Below are 20629 nucleotides of genomic sequence, written 5' to 3' on the forward strand. Positions count from 1 at the left end.
ACCATAACGGTGGCTTACAATTTGTGATTTTCTCCTTCAGTGATTCTACTTGTTAACATCAGGTGTCTTCAATAATGCTCAATCATCACTCAATTAATCACTTAATTATCTCATTAACTTCAACACTCTTGAGTGTTAATTTAACACTCATCTTTTAACACTTTACACTCTTGAGTGTGGACTCATATATACTAGGGCTGGGCGATATATCGCACGATATTGTTATGCGCATCTCGTTAGTAAAGCCGGTTCCTTGATTAGTAGTAAATCGCCATCACCTGCTTTCAGATGGAGCGGCATTTACTACAAAGAGCCGTAGTTAACTGACAAGCTGAGCCATATCGCATTAATATCGCGGACGTATCGCCAGCGATAATTAATGCGATATGGCTCAGCTTGTCAGTTAACTACGGCTCTTTGTATACAGCAAAAACTCCAGTGTTAAATTAACACTCCTGGGAGTGTATGAGTCCACACTCAAGAGTGTTTAAGTTAATGAGATAATTAAGTGATTAATTTGGTGATGATTGAACATTATTGAAGACACCTGATGTTAACAAGCAGAATCACTGAAGGAGAAAATCTCAAATTGTAAGCCACCGTTATGACGATCAATGGTTGCTTTAGTTGGACTCTTGACCCATATATTATTAACTTTAGATTTTGTTTGTCTGAGGTATCTGAGTTATAACTGCCAGATGAACAAAGAAAAAAAATGATCTGATGGTGTTGGTTATATTATGACAATCATCATTTGAACTTGATCACTGAACTCATTAAAATCCTTCTTTCTGACTTCGATTTATGTTGTTGGTTACAGCATAACTGTGAATCTGCATAAATGCCCAGAATTTTTGATATAATATAAAGGATTTCTTAAAAGTTGTTTAAAAAAAAAATCATTCTTTTAGGCACACACAGATGTCAAGATTCAGTCTATGCATCTCAACAATGGTGACGAGCAGAATATTAAATTAGGAAAAGTAAATTACAAAGACAATTCAGATCATAATTTATTCATACCGCAATGCATGATGGGAGCCATTATTGAGTTGTGATTGGTGGCAGCCACTGCAACATGCTGTATTATTGTCACCATTGTTGAGATTCACAGGCTGATTATTGATGTCTGTGTTTTAAATGAATTTATCCGAATGTCTTTTGATCAGAACAATGTTTATTAAATATTTTGAATTATAAGTAAAGTACTGATAATCATAGGCTGAAAAATCACAAAACTGCTGCTAACAAGTTAAACCAAACTATCTCAATAAGTTTCCTTTTTCAGATCACAGCATGATTATGTCAAAACATAACCAACACTATAAGATAACATTTTACTTTGTTCATTTAACTGTTATAAATCAATAACAGCAGACAAACAACAGTAAATATTAAATTAAACATATAATGGTCTAGAGCCCAACTAAAGCAAACACCCAAAGCAAACACCCAAGGTAACTTACAATTTGTGATTTTCTCCTTCAGTGATTCTGCTTGTTAACATCAGGTGTCTTCAATAATGCTCAATCATCACTAAATGAATCACTTAATTATCTCATCAGCCCTAAATGCCGCTCCATCTGAAAGCAGGTGATGGCGATTTACTACTAATCAAGGAACCAGCTTTACTGACGAGATGCGCATAACAATATCGCGATTTAAATCGCCCAGCCCTAATATATACTTATATGTACAGTTTCCTGGGAGCTCGTGGTGAGATCACTGTGAGATCAAATAGTTGACTGGGTAACACTGTCATGTTATCTTTTGTTCAGATGCCTAATGTGTGTGACAGTTCTGGGAGATAATCAAATCAAATCATTTTCATGACAGGTATTTCAGAATGACCAAAACAAAATTTTAGATGGTGTGTGATGAGATTGATCAGTCCAGTTATCTAATCACATAATCGTATGCAATATCACAAAAATTGCATAGGCTACAATACATGGATGGAAACATTGGCATTGTTAGTTCAAATCTAAGGCCCTATCACACACCCGGTGCAATGCAGCGCCAGGCGCTACGCAAGTGTGTTTTGCTAGTGTCAGCCTGACGCAGTTTTCATTTTCACGTCCTGCGCCACCTTGTTTAAAATAGCAAATGCATTTGCACCCATTTGTGCCCCGATGGGCTTCTGGTCTGAAAACGTGTTCAGGCGCATTGATGGTGCGTTTCTATTTTGAGGAACTGAAATAGACACGCCATTGACCAACTGAAACCTGGTCTAAAGTCAATGGCGCAGTATTTATTAATTTATGTTTATTATTTAAAGAGCGTGTTAGTAATATGAGCCTATAGGCAAGTCCACAACGCGCGTACACTCTGCTTATTACACACACAGGGACGCGCAGCAGCACACAAACATGCCAAATATTAAACACAAAAGGATTACAATGTAAAAGATTAATATTGTGTTCATAAAGATAACGTGGAATCCGGCTTGTCCCATAGATGGTGTTCTTGCGCTTTAACCTCGCGCATAAGCAGATCCGTTTCCTCTCTGGAGAAGCGTTCAGTCTTTCCACTTCCAAATTCCATCATGTAAATAGCGAATCCGCCAGTTTCCAGCGCGCCTGTCAAAAGTGGCAATTTGTTATTAACCCCCTGGGGTCGGCAATCACGCCAGCGTGATCTGCTCGCTTTTTTTCTTATTTGTGCAAAAGAGTACTCTGTCTGTCCTTCAGTGATTCTACTTGTTAACATCAGGTGTCTTCAATAATGCTCAATCATCACTCAATTAATCACTTAATTATCTCATTAACTTCAACACTCTTGAGTGTGGACTCATATACACTCCCAGGAGTGTTAATTTAACACTGGAGTTTTTGCTGTGTAGTTATAACCTCAGGTGGCGAAACTATTTTAAAGGTTTGTTCACCCAAAAATGAAAATTATGTCATTAATGACTCACCCTCATGTCGTTCCAAGCCCGTAAGCCCTAAATCTAAAATATCTTAAACTGTGTTCCGAAGATGAACGGAGGTCTTACGGGCTTGGAACGACATGAGGGTGAGTCATTAATGACATAATTTTCATTTTTGGGTGAACTAACTCTTTAAGATAATGTTTCTCTTTTTCTGCATTCTGTTCTGCAATATATAAAACCCTTTATCTAACTTGGCGACATTACACACTGAATGAAGTATCAGTAAAACTCAACTTTGTTTGTAGTGACTAAGGGAGGGGAGGAGGGAGGAGACGGGATGAGGAGGGGGGGGGGGGTCTAGCTAGCCTCCGTTTTGTTTGACAACAATTCGAATGTCAACAAGAAGTTACGACTCCCGGGATCGCTTAGAGCACCTTTAAGTGCTTTGTTCTAATTGCGATATATGCAATAGTGTAAGGACTGTTTAAATATGAATCGCATGTCTGTGTGTGAATGAATGAACGGCACAGATGTTTAACAGCTGTAGTTATGTTACAGATGAAATATGAATGTTTAGACAATATTTCGTTGATTAGTTTTAGATACACTGTAAAAAATAAAATAGTAAATAAACGGTCAATGACTGTCAGCTACGGCTGCCAAACAAAAACCGTAAAAATAAAGTAAAATATCCTAATTTAAATGAAGTGCAAAAAAACTTTTACAGAAATTTTCCTTAAATGTTTTACAGAAAAACACTGTTATTTTACAGCTATTTCCTGAATTATTACGATCAAACACCTTCACTGTAAAAAAATCCCATAAAAAAAAAACAGTCAAATGACTGTCAGCTACGGCTGCCATACAAAAACCGTAAAATTATTTAAATAAGTGCAAAATACTTTTACAGAAATCTTCATTAATCTTTTTTTTAACAGAAACACAGTTAAAACACAATTATTTCACATTTATTTTCAGATTTTTTTACTGAAAAACATGCCATTAACTACATGCATGATTTGCTGTGATTATACGTCACTGCATCAGCAACTACACAGTTACTGTCTGTTAAATAAAGCAACATACAGCATATCATTAGTGTTTCCCTGCTCATCCTGGACTGAAGCTCAGGCTCTACTCATCAACACAATGGTGACACACGAAACACACCATACAGAAACACTTTAAACCCCAACAGATCATTAAACACTACCAGATCTCTCAGGATCTCAGCATCTTCACTTATTACAATCCAGACTTTATTTCTTTCATACTAACATTCTTATTGAGAATTAACAGAGGTTTAGAAGTTGAAGCTTTATTGAAAAGAATAAAGTGTGATGTCACCATGATGGAGATCAGTGTTTGCTTTAGTTGGGCTCTTGACCTTTTAGTTTTTAACTTAAGTTTTTCTCTGGTTGCTTTGACTGTGTGTTTCTGATGCATATTAGTTATGGTAAGACTCCAAGAGAAACTCAAATCAGATGATGTTGGTCACTTTTTAGTGATAATAGTCATCATATAGTGTTCTGCTTCATTGATACCATCTGAAGTGTAATATCTGTTTAAGTAGTTAAATATTAGTTGTTAATTTTGCATGATGAATCTGCTATAGAAGATCCTGCAGTGTTGTGATACTCAGATTTTATGAAGTCATTATACAGAAAATGTTTTGACAGGATCATATAGACTCACTCAGACATCAAGAATCAGCGTATGAATCGCGACAATGAAAAAAAAATCGGAATTACTATAAAGTCACAAAAAGGCTTTGTTGGTTGTCACTATTGTTGAGATTCATATGTTGATTCTTGATGTCTCTATACTACTAAAAAAAAAAAATCAACCAGCTCAAAACTTTTTCTGTATAATATATATATATATATATATATATATATATATATATATATATATATATATATATATATATATATATATATATATTAAATTCAGATTGTTATAATACTGATGCTACAATATTTCAAGGGTCATGTGTAAAAAATTATGACATTAATTATAGACTTTGTATAAAGCTAAACTCCATCTACATATTATATAATTATATTCAGAGATTCGACTGTCATATCAGTGAATCAGTTCATCATATGATGACTATAACATCATCAATTAATAACCAAGATCATCTGATATTTTTTCTTGCATTTATTGCTATAATAAATGTGTATCAAATACACAGTTAAAGCAGCCAGAGAAAAATAAAAGTTAAAAACTCAAGGGTCATGAGCCCAACTAAAGCAGACACTGATCTTGATCATGGTGACATCAAATTTATTTTAAAGTTTTTTACACTTTTTTTTTAATTAGCATATTTTACTTAAATTTTATGGTTTTTGTTTGGCAGCCGCAGCTGCCAGTCATTTGACCCTTTTTTAATGATTTTTTTTACAATGAAGGTATTTGATCATAATAATGCAGGAAATACCTGTGAAATATCAGTGTTTTTTCGGTTTATTTAAATTAGAATATTTTACTTTAATTTTATGGTTTTTGTTTGGCAGCCGCAGCTGCCAGTCATTTGACCCTTTTTTTTACTATTTTTTTTTACAATGAAGGTATTTGATCGTGATTATTTAGGAAATACCTGTAAAATAACAGTGTTTTTCAGTTTATTTAATTTAGGATGTTTTACAGTTTTTTGGGGGGCTGACAGTCATTTGACCATTTTATCATTTAACTGTTTCTGTTAAATTACAGATTATATTTGTAATTTTACATACATTTTTATGTAATTTAAGAAAACAGAAAAAATACTGTATGAAAAATACAATCAATTTTCTGTAAAAAAAAGTGAATTACTGGAATTTGTCATTAATGTCACAATACCTAAAATAACAGCTGAATTTTTATTTTACAGATATTATTTGTAATTTTACAGTGTTTTGAGTACAATTTAAAATTAAAGAAAATGATCGTCAAAAAAATCACAGTTATTTTCTGTAAAATTAGGATTTTTTTTACAGTGTAGTTTATGAAGTTTTTACTGTAAAAAGACTACTGTCACATCAAATAAGCTTTTGTTTTCCAATTTCTGCTCATATGTTAAAGGGGCTATATGCAACTTTTTCCCCAAAATAAACGTAACAATAGCCTTTTTATTTTACCATTTATGACTCAAACATCTCCTGATGAGCATACTGACACCTTGTCCGCTCACAGTGGGTGCACCTATAAGCCTGTATCCTATTTTTCCTATTTTCTGTCGGGTCGGATTTTTCCCGCGCTGTCTGCGGATGTGACATCAAGCGCGTTCATGTTAAACGTTTCAGATCACTCTGCCACCACCGCTAGTCAGCAAGTAGCCTACACTCGCAAGCAGTGCAATGGAGATACTTACTCTTATCAGTGTAAGAGAACACTTATCTCAAACAATATATGTATTTGACTGTTCTTACCTCTGTAAACATAATGTTGACCTCCTTGCAGCAGATGACTTGTGAAGTGTGCACGTACGAGAGCGAGCAGAAAGGAAGAGCAGTTCTGTTTTTTGGCCACAGGTGTCAGTCGCGAGTTTAAATTTCAGAAAAACGCATATAGCCTCTTTAAGTGATGTTTTGTTAAAAATAAAATAGGTATATTGATTTATCAACTAAGATGTTATTATAGTGTTTGTTTCAATATTCAAACTAATGAATCCTTAACAATACAAAAATGTTCGTAATTTTAACAGTAAAAAACTGTAAAAAAGCAACGGAAAAGAAATGTTAATTCCTTAACAGTATGTAACCTTATTATATACAGTGAAAAACTGTAATAGCTCTCACGGGACATTTCATGTAATTTTACATTAATATACTGTAGGGCTGTGCGATATATATCGTGAGATTGTTATGCGCATCTCGTCAGTAAAGCCGGTTCCTTGATTAGTAGTAAATCGCCATCACCTGCTTTCAGATGGAGCGGCATTTACTACAAAGAGCCGTAGTTAACTGACAAGCTGAGCCAAATCACATCAATATCGCGGACGTATCGCCAGCGATATTTAATGCGATATGGCTCAGCTTGTCAGTTAACTACGGCTCTTTGTACACAGCAAACACTCCTGTCTTAAATTAACACTCCTGGGAGTGTATGAGTCCACACTCAAGAGTGTTGAAGTTAATGATATAATTAAGTGATTAATTTAGTGATGATTGAACGTTATTGAAGACACCTGATGTTAACAAGCAGAATCACTGAAGGAGAAAATCTCAAATTGTAAGTTACCGTTATGACGATCAATGGTTGCTTTAGTTGGACTCTTGACCCATATATTATTAACTTTAGATTTTGTTTGTCTGTTGTTTCTTAATTATAATCACCAGTTGAACAAAGAAAAAAGTGATCTGATGGTATTGGTTATATTATGACAATCATCATTTGAACTTGATCACTGAACTCATTAAAATCCTTCTTTCTGACTTCGATTTATGTTGTTGGTTACAGCATAACTGTGAATCTGCATAAATGCCCAGAATTTTTGATATAATATAAAGGATTTCTTAAAAGTTGTTTTAAAAAAATCATTATTTTAGGCACACACAGATGTCAAGATTCAGTCTATGCATCTCAACAATGGTGAGGAGCAGAATATTCAATTAGGAAAAGTAAATTACAAAGACAATTCAGATCATAATTTATTCATACCGCAATGCATGATGGGAGCCATTATTGAGTTGTGATTGGTGGCAGCCACTGCAACATGCTTTATTATTGTCACCATTGTTGAGATTCACAGGCTGATTATTGATGTCTGTGTTTTAAATGAATTTATTTGAATGTCTTTTGATCAGAACAATATTTATTAAATATTTAGAATTATAAGTAAAATACTGATAATCATAGGCTGAAGAATCACTAAACTGCTGCTAACAAGTTAAATCAAACTATCTCAATAAGTTTCCTTTTTGAGATCACAGCATGATTATGTCAAAACATAACCAACACTATAAGATAACACTTTACTTTGTTCATTTAACTGCTATAAATCAATAACAGCAGACGAACAACAGTAAATATTAAAGTAAACATATAATGGTCTAGAGCCCAACTAAAGCAAACACCCATCACCTTAATGGTAACTTACAATTTGTGATTTTCTCCGTCAGTGATTCTGCTTGTTAACATCAGGTGTCTTCAATAATGCTCAATCATCACTAAATTAATCACTTAATTATCTCCTCAGCCCTAAATGCCGCTCCATCTGAAAGCAGGTGATGGTGATTTACTACTAATCAAGGAACCGGCTTTACTGACGAGATGCGCATAACAATCTCACGATATATATCACACAGCCCTAATATACTGTTAAATGTACAGATTTTGGAAGTACACTGTAAAAAAAAAAAAACTTACTGTTGCATTTACCGTACCTTACCGTAAAAAATACGGTAGCAATTGTTTACTAATTTTACAAAGTTTTACATCATCGAACTAAAAATTACGATAAAAAACTGGCAGCTGGTTGCCAGTACTTTACCGTAAAAAATACGGTATAAATATTTATGTTTTACGGCATTGAACTAAAGTTTACGGTAAAAAACTGGCAGCTGGTTGCAAGCGATTTACCGTAAAAAATATGGTAGTAATATTTTAGGTTTTACGGCAGTGATCTAAATATTACGGAAAAAAACTGGCAGCTGTGGTTGCCAGTACTTTACCGTAAAAAATACGGTAGAAATTTTTTGTTTTTATGGCACTGAACTAAAGTTTACGGTAAAAAACTAGCAGCTTGCAAGTGCTTTACCGTAAAAAATACGGTAGTAATATTTTAGGTTTTATGGCATTGAACTTAAGTTTATGTTAAAAACAAACAAAAACCTGCCAGCTGTGGTTTCCTGTAATCTAAAAAAATATTGTATTACAAACCAATTTGTCATAATAAAATTTATTATTGAGAATTACCAGAGGTTCAGACGTTGATGTTTTATTGAAAATAATAAAGTTTGAAGTTACCATTATGAAGATGAGTGTTTGCTGTAGTTGGGCTCTTGACCCTTGACTTTCTAGTTTTCAAATTACTCTGACTGCCTTAACTGTGTGGTAACAGTTACACAAACAATAACACAAATGTTATGGCATGAAAATCAGAGAGAAAATGTGACCAGGTGATGTTGGCAGGTTAATGATGACATAATTGTCATGTAGTGGTCTGATTCACTGATCTCATAAAGAGTCTTATCTCTCTCTTTATGAGCAAAGTTATAATATTAATATATCTCATATTTTTGAGCATAATATCTCTGTGACCCCACATGTGAGCCAGCATTGACCAACAGATAATCTGAAGAACTTTAAAAATACATGGTGTAGAAAAAAGGTTTTGAACTACTGCATGAGTTAAACCAACACAGACGTCAAGATTCAGCGTGTGAATCTCAACAACGGTGACAATCAACACACTAATCAGATAAAACTCTGAACATCACAAAACAAGCTACTAAAAAGCTGCAACAAAAACAACATAAAAAATAAAAGCAGATATAATAATAAAAGAAAATACTAAGGCAACTCAGCATAATGTATTCCTGCTGCAATGCATGCTGGGAGATACTGATGAGTTTTGATTGGAGGCTCCATCAAGTGCACTGCACTTTTATCATCACCATTGTTGAGATTCATACGCTGATTCTTGATGTCTGTGTGTGTCTGAAAGACACAGCAGTTCAAACCTTTGTTGTGCGCAATGTTTTAAAAATTCTTCTGATTATAATAAAACTGATGGATCACATGCTGCAGAATCATAGGGCTACTACAATCAATAATGTAAAATTAATGACACATATAATCAAAGATAAGACTCTATAAGAGCTCAGCGAATCAAACATGGTGATTGCCATCATCGATATACAACCAACATCAAAGGATTCATTTTCTCTCTGATTTCATAGTCATAATCAACATGTCTTATAAACACAGAGTAACAGCAGGCAAAGAAAAACTAAAGTTAGAAAGTCAAGGGTCAAGAGCCCAACTAAAGCAGTCACTGATCTCCATCATGGTGACTTCAAATGAAACAATAAATCATCAACATCTAAACCTCTGTTAATTCTCAAACAGAACTGTAGATGTATGACAGAAATAAAGTCAGTCTGGTTAGTAATAAGTGACCAGTAAATGAGTTAGTAAATAGCGAATCCGCCATGACGCGAGCGCAACTGACTTTTAAAGGGAATGGGAGATGAGACTCTGATTGGTTTGTTGCACGTTACGCCCAAAACACACCCATTACTCATTAAGAGAATAGAGACAACCCTTTTAGACCATGCACTTATATTGTTAAAATATAAAACTTCAATTTCAGAAACTCAACTTACGGTGCATCCTTCCTCCAGCGTTATATTTATATCTGCAATGACAGAAATCAGCATGAAGACAATAATAAAATACATCTGCGTCAGACAAAAGTTTAGAAAATAATCTCATAAATCCTATCCATTTATATTGTATTTTATTCATTTTAAGTCAGTGTCTCACTTTAAACTGTTATGATGTTTCTCCATTAGGAGCAGAACTCATGTTAGCAGCACATAAAATTATCAGTGATAAATCACTGTGTTAAACAAGATCATTGATAAATGTACCTGAGTTATAACAGACAGATGAACAAAGAGAAAAGGTGATGTGTTGGTTGTGTTTTAAACTAATCATTATTTCACAATCATTTGACCTGAATCACTGAACTCATAGAGTGCAATTTATGAGTTAGATTTACTTTATTAATTATAGCAGCACTGTCCTTGAAAAGCATTATATTTTAAACTTTTATAAAGTAATACAAATAATTTATTTTATTAAAAATGTATGTGTATATGTATATATATATATATGTATATATATTTATTTATTTTTTGACAGAGACATCAATAATCAGCCTGTGAATCTCAACAATGGTGACAATAATAAAGCATGTTGCAGTGCATTCTGGGTGCCACCAATCAAAACTCATTCATGGCTCCCATCATGCATTGCTGCATGAATAAATAATGAGCTTATGATCAGAGGTGATCTGTGTGTCATTGTTGCTGAGATTCATACGCTAATTCTTGATGTCTCTGTGTGCCTAAAAATACCACCTTTTAAGAAGTTTTTTTTTTCTTTTTCATAATTGACTTAATCGTATGGATTTCATTGAAAAGGCTAAAAATGGCATGCTTGACAAGGACAGTGCTGCTATAATCCATAAGGTAAACTTAACTCAGAAATGATGCTCTCAATGAGTTCAGTGATTCAGGCCAACTAATGATTATGTTAAAACACAACCAACACCGTCAGATCACCTTTGCTCTTTGTTCATCTGGCTGTTATAACCGAATTACAGCAACCAAACACAATCTAAAGTTAAAAAGTAAGGGTCAAGAGTACAACTAAACACCAATTTTAAATTTCAAAAATTAATTTTCTCCTTCAGTGATTCTGCTTGTTAATATCAGGTGTCTTCAATAATGCTCAATCATTACTCAATTAATCACTTAATTATCTCATTAACTTTAACACTGCTTCAGTGTTAATTATAACACTCTGAGTGTGGACTCATATAAACACTGAGAGTGTTAATTTAACACTGGGGATTTTGCTGTGGAAAATAAATCAATAGAGACACAGTGTAACATTACCAGGTGAGATGGTCACTGGTGTGACAGTTGTAGGGCTGGTGTTAATGCTGCCAGTGTCTGAAAGTTTGGATGAATAGTGATTAATGAACAGAGACACAAATATCATGAATGTATAGAAAGAGCTCATGTGAATATAATTACCTGCACAGTATGCAAAATTGCAGACAGTTGTTCTAACCAGCTCATAGACATAATAATTGCCTGGACAGGCTTTGACTTTAATGGGAAAAGACCCGTAATAGCAGCAGTAACCACCATTATTACCGCAGACATCTCGAGTGACGACTCCATCTGTTACTGTTGGGTGTCCACCACGTATCCACAGTGCGATATTAGTGCCACAGCTACCATATGCAACACATGTGTCTGGGATATGAGCGCTAGTGTTGTTAATGAAGAGACGATACCAGCCGCTCCAGGAGACATGGTAGTCACAGTTTATGACTGAAGCATCTGTATTATTGATGGATCTCCATGGATTGTCCAGCACAGTGTAGGTGTAGCAGGGGTCTGCAGAGAGATAAACTTATGAAAACACCAATATGAAGTCATAGTCTAAATATAAATATGTTCATGAAAACACATTATATATACTGTATTATACATATTTATTTTAAATTAAATATATATCTTATAAAAACATAATGAAAACACCAATACAAATGTATAGTCTCAATATAAATATATTTACAAAATTCAAATTCAAAATCCAAAACCTAACTGATATGCACAACATGTTATTCCCAAATGCAAAACGTGGTCACAATTTTTTAAAATAATTGTATATTTCCTGCAAATTGTCACATACTTCCCACATAGCAACATTGTGTCGGCCCAGATCCGGCCCACATCTGGCACACATGGAAAGATGATCTGGCCCACATGCAGCGTGGAATTACGGCACTTGGGTGGGCCACTCCTGTTTGCCAGATCTGGGCCACAAGCAGGCCATAGCAATGCCACATGTCAGCCAAGAGCAAAGAAATAAACCAGAACTGGACCTTATCTGAGCCACAAAACCTGTGTATATTAAATATGAAGTCATCTCAGCCTGTTAACAAAAAGAATCACTGAAAGAAAGAAGAGAACAGAAAAAAGAGACGAGCAGAAACACAAGAACTACAACTGACTTCAGCCACAGCCTTAGATGAAATCAACTGAAGATAAAAAACATAAAATCTGTGAAGATCTCAGCAGAGGAGGATTAAACAACTCCACAAACAGCATTACCAGCTTCACTTATTACTAACCAGACTGACTTTATTTCTGTCAGACGTCTACAAAAGTTTTTATTGAGAATTAACAGAGGTTTAACTCTAATGTGTTTCATTTGAAGTCACCATTAGTTGGGCAGCAGCAAAGAAAGCTAAAGTGAAACGAGATCAGGTGATGATGGTTTTATAATCATCATGAAATAGACTGTTTCACTGAGGTAATTTGAATCTAACAATTGTGTTGTACCATTAATATATTCTCATCACAAACCCTGTGTTACTGCAGCGTGAGGTCCAGCAATATTATAACAATCAGTTAGAAAATTTTAACAAACATGAGCACGAAAAATTACTGTTCGATGACAAACACAGACATCAATAATCAACGTATGAATCTCAACAATGGTGACAATCTAAAGTACCTTGCTGCAATGCATGCTGGGTACCATCATTGTACAAAACTCCCAGCATGCATTGCAACATGAATAAATTATGCAGCTGAATTGTCCTATTATTTTAATTCTAAATATGTGCTTTTATTTTTTGCTGTTGTTTTTTTTGTGACATTTAGTAGCTTTTCAGTGATGTTCTGAATTAATCTGTTTATCTAAAAAAAATATATATATTGTCACCCTTGTTGAGATTCATGTGCTGATTTTTGATATCTCTGTGTGTCACCGTGGATTCATTTTTCATGATCATGTTCGTTAAAATCTTCTAACTGATTGTTATAATATTGCTGGACCTCACGCTGCAGTAACACAGGGTTTGTGATGAGAATATATTAGTGGAACAACACAGTTGTTAGATTCAAATTACCTCAGTGAATCAGTTTATTTCATGATGATTATAAAACCATCATCACCTGATCTCATTTCACTTTAGCTTTCTTTGCTGTTGCAAATGTGTTTGACAAACACGCTGTCACAGCAGCCAAAAAAGACAAAATATATATTAAGAGTTAAGAGCCCAACTAATGGAAACACTATTCACTATTATGGTGACTTCAAATGAACCAGAGTTAAACCTCTGTTAATTCTCAATAAAAACTTCTGTAGACGTCTGACAGAAATAAAGTCAGTCTGGTTAGTAATAAGTGAAGCTGGTAATGCTGTTTGTGGAGTTGTTTAATCCTCCTCTGCTGAGATCTTCACAGATTTAATGTCTTCTTTTATTTCAGTTGATTTCATCTGAGGCTGTGGCTGAAGTCAGTTGTAGTTCTTGTGTTTCTGCTCGTCTCTTTTTTCTGTTCTCTTCTTTCTTTCAGTGATTCTTTTTGTTAACAGGCTGAGATGACTTCATATTTAATATACACAGGTTTTGTGGCTCAGATAAGGTCCAGTTCTGGTTTATTTCTTTGCTCTTGGCTGACATGTGGCATTGCTATGGCCTGCTTGTGGCCCAGATCTGGCAAACAGGAGTGGCCCACCCAAGTGCCGTAATTCCACGCTGCATGTGGGCCAGATCATCTTTCCACGTGTGCCAGATGTGGGCCGGATCTGGGCCGACACAATGTTGCTATGTGGGTTGTAAATCACCCTGAATTTGTGTGTAAATATTTTGGGTTGTTTTTGAGCACAAAATAAGTATAGAAGATATAAAAAGATTATCCCATTAGATGTGTTTTTTAATCCGGCCAATAATAACAGGGCTAGCTGAACTCATGCGTCATCCGTACAAAGCTGATGAATGAGGGATGAATGAGAGATGAACGAGGGATGTATGAGAGATTAATCAGGGATGAGTTCTCAGCAGAATTTCGATATTTTATAGTTCTTTATCATTAAAAACACAAGGACTGTTTCTGACGATGAATTGTGGAATATTAAGAACTACTGTACAGTGAATGACAGCCAGACACTCCTGAGAACAATCTACAGGTTTCATACATTTCTATAAATACATTTCCAGGACTTTTGAGGCAAATTCACTACAGCATATCTTTATTAAAAATGAATGATAACCCAGGCTCTTGACAATTGTTAAGTTACTTTTTGTTCAGCCATTTTATTTTTTAAGTTTTCAGAAAACATTTCTACATTGGTAAATCAGATCAACATGGCAGATTTAACGTCAAACAACAGTTTTTTCTGTCATTGTTGACTGACGGAATTGAAGCATTATTGAGAAGTATTAAACTCAGCAGAAATAATAAGGATTGACTGTAACTCTATTGCTGTGTTTCAGATGCTGAATGTTGATGTCAGAGTTTGTAGAAATAACACTGTCATTGCTAACTTTATTTAAAACTTGTTTAGTGTCGCTTACACACTCACACACATCTATGGCAAGCCGTTTTAACTTTTATTAATTTCCAGGATATGAATTCTTGATATCAACAATTCAATTTTCACTAGTTCAAATTATAGTTATTGATATCAGGAATTAGATTTATACTAAGTAACAATGACAATTCTTGATATCTGTAATTGTATTTTCACTGTGAAATGTCACCATAGGCTGCCATTCAAAATCAATTGTTGATATCAATAATTTATTTCTTACTAGTTAAAATTCCAGTTTCACATAAATACAATTCTTACTAGTAAAAACCTTTATTTTTGATATCAAGAATTCAGTTGTCACTAGTTGAAATGTCTATTCTTGGTATCAAGAATTGAATTGCTACACAGCAAAAACTCCAGTGTTAAATTAACTCTCCTGGGAGTTTATATGGCTACAGACTCAAGAGTGTTAAAGTGTTAAAATATGAGTGTTAAATTATGACGGAATTGTGTTCTTATTTCTCTTATTTCTTATTTTTCTTTATATATACTGTATTATACATATATTATATATTATAAATTAAACTAAAGTAAACGCTGATGGTGATCAATGGTGACATCAAATGAAACAATCATTCATCAACATCTAAACCTCTGTTAATTCTCAATTATTAGTAAGTGAAGCTGGTAATGCTGTTTGTGGAGTTGTTTAATCCTCCTCTGCTGAGATCTTCACAGATTTAATGTCTTCTTTTCTCTTCAGTTGATTTCATCTAAGGCTGTTTCTCAAGAGTTGTAGTTTGTGTTCTTATTACTCTCTCTTTCAGAGCAGGTTTGAACAATTGAAACAATGTTTCAGGAAATTAATTTCAGTTTCAGGAGAACATTCTTGTACACTCTAAAAAGAGATGTGTTAAAAATGACACATGTTGTGTCAGTTTTAACACATGTAGTGAGTGTGCTCAGGGACAACACATGTTGTGTCAAATTTAACACAATAAATGTGTAAGTCTAGCCTAGAAATCTAGACGCACCCTAGCGGCAGCAAAATGTATTTTGCAGCCAGGTGGGTCTAGCAACTCTCAATAGACCTTCTAGCTGCAAAAACCTAAATTGGGTCAGGCCAATCACGTCGTGTATAGAGTAGGCCGGGGCAGGCTTAACATATGACGACAGAGTTGCGACGGTTACCTGCCTGCGACTTGAAAACAAAGAAGAGCTGCTGCTGCTGTAGAACAGTCTTTCAAATCGGCTTTGTCCGCGGCTCTGGAGGACTTGGAGTTAGGTTTTTCTTTGAGAAAAGAGCAAAGAACAGCACTTAAGTCATTCTTAAAAAAAGGAAGATGTGTTCGTCGTTTTGCCGGCCAGATATGGCAAAAGTTGAATCTATCAACTAGCTCCGCTGTGGGGAAAACGCTCTGGGGTGCGTTTCCCGAAAGCATCGTTAGCTAACTATGGTCACAAGTTCCCTCGTTACCAATAGAGTTCAATGGACATTGCGATGAACTTGCGACCATAGTTGGCCAACGATGCTTTCGGGAAACGCACCCCTGGTTGGTTGAAGCGCTGTCCTATTGCGTGCAGAGGGAATTTGAAAGACAGCCGTTTATCCCGCCCCTCGGAGTGAGCGTGTCTATGGTGAGTTGCCAGACTAAACATCTTGATGTAAGTCTGGCTCGCCAGGCTAGTGTAAGTCATTTTAACACACAAATTGTGTCATTTTAAAAAATAAAGCGAAAGGGCCAGATTTACATTTAACATTTATTGTGTTAAATTTGACACAACATGTGTTGTCCCTAACACTCACTACATGTGTTAAAATCTACACAACATGTGTCATTTTTAACATCTCTCTTTACAGGTTGTGTTGTTTTCAACTCATCATTTTATAAGAGCGTGACGACACTCACCATCACTGTGAATGGTATGCAGTGTTTGCTATGTTCTCAAACAAACAGGCCAGTGTAAATACAAGTTATTTATATACAATATTTTGTCAGTTGCTACATTTTAATAAAATTCAAAGTGCAAACTCAGTTAACTGTTATCTCTTCATGAACTTTTGTCAAAAGCAGCATTATCAGTTAGGGGTTGAAGCGTGAATAACTGAATAATGTCCAGTACAGTGAGTCTGTCCAGTCATTGAGCTTGAAACATTGTGTTGTACTTTGTGTGCACATGCATTCTGATTAAATGGTGTGCACCCTATTGATTAACCCTTATGTGCTGTTGGGGATGTTTTCATCCACATCCACAGAGAAAGTTATGGCCAAATTTAGACTCAAAAATACCCCATTATTTTTGAGTCTAAATTTGGCCATAACTTTCTCTGTGTTTCAGCAAATGGAATGATTTTTGGTGACAAATCTTATTTTGACACATATTTTGGGAAAATGCTTTGAAATTTTTCAAAAACTCAACAGTACACTGTGGGCAAATTTACTACCCTTTCGTTATGTTCGTGGCTGAAAACAGCCACTACTTTAAACTGCTGTAAAAATGTATCAGATAAATATTTTTTTCAATTTTTTTTGCATAAATCTATTAATCAACCTCAGTCCTGCTCAAAAATACTAAATGTTTAAAAAAAAATCAGGATTTTAACTCTTTAATTGCCAAATTCGTAAATGATGTCACTGATTTGGGAAAAAACACACACAAAATGACTCATTTTCAATATAAAATGTGATTGTGGACTGGATTTTTTTTTACCTTTTATCACAGTCTTGGACATGTCAAAGATTAGAAACAACATTGGTTTTGATGCATTGTTAGTTTTTGTGCAGCATCGGATTTTAACTTTTTCTCCCTCATTTACTGTTCGTGGCTGTTTTTGCCCCATTGACTTCCATTATAACCAAATTTTTTTATTGCAAAGTCATGACACCATATAATCATGCATTTTTGATTGTTGGTGGTTTTCCCTGTTGGGAAGAGGTAAAATTTGTAATTTTTACTGTTGATAACCAGGTGGCACCATTAACCCTTTAGATAGGCCTGTGCAAAAAAAAGCTTAGTTTCTGGCTTTTACATGGAGTTTATATGGAGTATAATAGCATAATAAAGTGTGTGTTTGTGTGTGTGTGTGTTTGTGTGTGTTTGTGTGTGTGTGTGTGTGTGTGTGTGTGTGTGTGTGTGTGTGTGTGTGTGTGTGTGTGTGTGTGTGTGTGTGTGTGTGAGAACTCACCTTGATGCGTCTGAGAAAATCAAAATATGCACCTCAGCTCTCAGAACTACATGGAGTAAACAAAAACAAAGTAAGTGTATTTATGCATCTGCTGCCTTTTGATGGTGAGAAATGCAGACTAAACAAAAACAAAGCAAGTGGATTTAAATGCGTGCATGCAAGCCTGCTGGTCATTTGATGGTGAGAAGAGCAGCAAGCAACATGAGAAAGGGCTTGAGTTGTAGTGAAGTTTTAGAGATGATTATGCAGCCTGGCCCTTCCAGCGAGCTGCAGGATGTATCGTCTTCTCCCTCTGACACCACAGACTCAGGAGAGTCAGATCCTGATTTGGATGTGGCACCCTCATCATCCTCTCTAGCTTCCACTGAAGGCGAGGAGGATTCGGAGGATCCTGGATCTGGGTGGATTGGGAGAAACGGCGAAGTGTGGTTTTCCACCAACGTGGAGACAACTCCCTTTCTTCAGCCTGCCAGAGGCGTGACTCCAGGGCCGACGCGCTATGCCTTCGCAAGGGTCCAGAACATGGATTCCGTGTTCAATCTGTTTTTTACGGAGGAGATGATTGACCTCATTGTCAGCATGACTTGCGTCAACACATACATGTTTGTACAGTCATACAAACATGTATGACTATGCCTTGTGATGGCATAGCGCGTCGGCCCTGGAGTCACGCCTCTGGCAGGCTGAAGAAAGGGACTTGTCTCCGCGTTAGTGGAAAACCACACTTTGCCGTTTCTCCCAATCCACCCAGATCCAGGATCCTCCGAATCCTCCTCGCCTTCAGTGGAAGCTAGAGAGGATGATGAGGGTGCCACATCCAAATCAGGATCTGACTCTCCTGAGTCTGTGGTGTCAGAGGGAGAAGACGATACATCCTGCAGCTCGCTGGAGGGGTCAGGCTGCATAATCATCTCTAAAACTTCACTACAAGTCAAGCCCTTTCTCATGTTGCTTGCTGCTCTTCTCACCATCAAGTGACCAGCAGGCTTGCATGCACGCATTTAAATCCACTTGCTTTGTTTTTGTTTAGTCTGCATTTCTCACCATCAAAAGGCAGCAGATGCATAAATACACTTACTTTGTTTTTGTTTACTCCATGTATAGTCTGGTAGGAAGGGGGGGTCCACCTGCACCCGAAAGGTATATTTTTTTAACCTAGTTTTTTGTAATCCTTAAGGTGTCTAGTAAAGGAATTTTGATGTTCCCCACGCAAATTATTGTCCCATATGTGATTTTTTGTATCATCTTTTGTGTCCGTGCTTGATTTTCGGCTGTGAAAAATGAAAACTTTAAATCTACATAGAATCTGAACAATACATCCTACAGACACAATCCACCACATTTTCTATTCGTCTTTGCATGAGGAATTGATAGATATGAGGATTGTCATGATTAGATGATGTATGGTGCATTAAAACTCAAATAAACACAAAAAAATGTAAAAAATCGGTGACATTGGATCACTGGAACTCCTCCCCTATGGACCCTATTGATATATGTTTTCTAACTTTTGTATTTTTATAGTCTTTATGATGTCTAATAAGCAAATGTTGATGATCCCTACTTGAAAAATTGTCACATGTTGGTCCAAATGAACATCTCCCTTAATAAGGAGTTACTATTCAAAGCGTTATATTGGTATTATATTTATTGAAAAAAAAACAGAAAACCACTCATATAGTCAAATGTGTGTATATATAGGGTATAATAAATCCCCATTAGAATAAACTGAAATAGAAAAAAGTGATTCTAATCAAAGGTCAAAAGGTCAAGGGCAATGATGTCTATTCATCATACAGCAGGTCTTCATAATCGACCTCTTGCTCCTCGTCTTCTTCACCATCTCCATCCATCTCCTCGACTGTTTCCTCCAGCAAATTAGTGAGTAAAGTGGGGAGAATAGGTCCACAAGACCACACTGGTTCCAGGGTACCCTCTTCAGTCTTTTCCCAGCCTTGGCCAGGATCATGGGGCTTGGGACACCAGAATATCGGTGTGGCTGCTCTCTTGTAGTTGGCCAGATGGTGGTCGACACGGTTGATGTGTGGGACCAGGTTGTCTCTCCTGGGCGGGAGCCGGGACAAATCCACCTTGAATCTGGTGGTAAGCGTCTCATCCTCTCCAATCATTTTTTTCAGCATGATGCTGCACACGTTGTTCACAGATTTTTCACGGGCCTGGCCATACATTACACATGTCAATACCTCGATGTCCTCCACCACATCTGGCTCCACAGAGCACTGATCACCAAGTTTTCTGAGGACATCAATAATTAGTACGTCGACATTGGGACCGGAAAGCACAGGCGGATCCTAAATGTCAGCGAACTGGCAGAATGTAAGGGGGCAGACTACTGCACAACAATACTCTGCCTATATGTCTTCACAGGAGAAGACGTTACAAGTACCTTTAGAGGCAAAGGGAAGGTTGGGCCTCTGAAAAAGCTGCAGAGTAATCCAAAGTACCATGCAGCCTTCAAGTGAGTATTTTTAGTCAGATATCCTGTAGCATGTAATGGC

The sequence above is a fragment of the Abramis brama genome (assembly GCF_963993115.1).
Source record: "Abramis brama genome assembly, chromosome: 2".
Classification (NCBI taxonomy): domain Eukaryota; kingdom Metazoa; phylum Chordata; class Actinopteri; order Cypriniformes; family Leuciscidae; genus Abramis; species Abramis brama.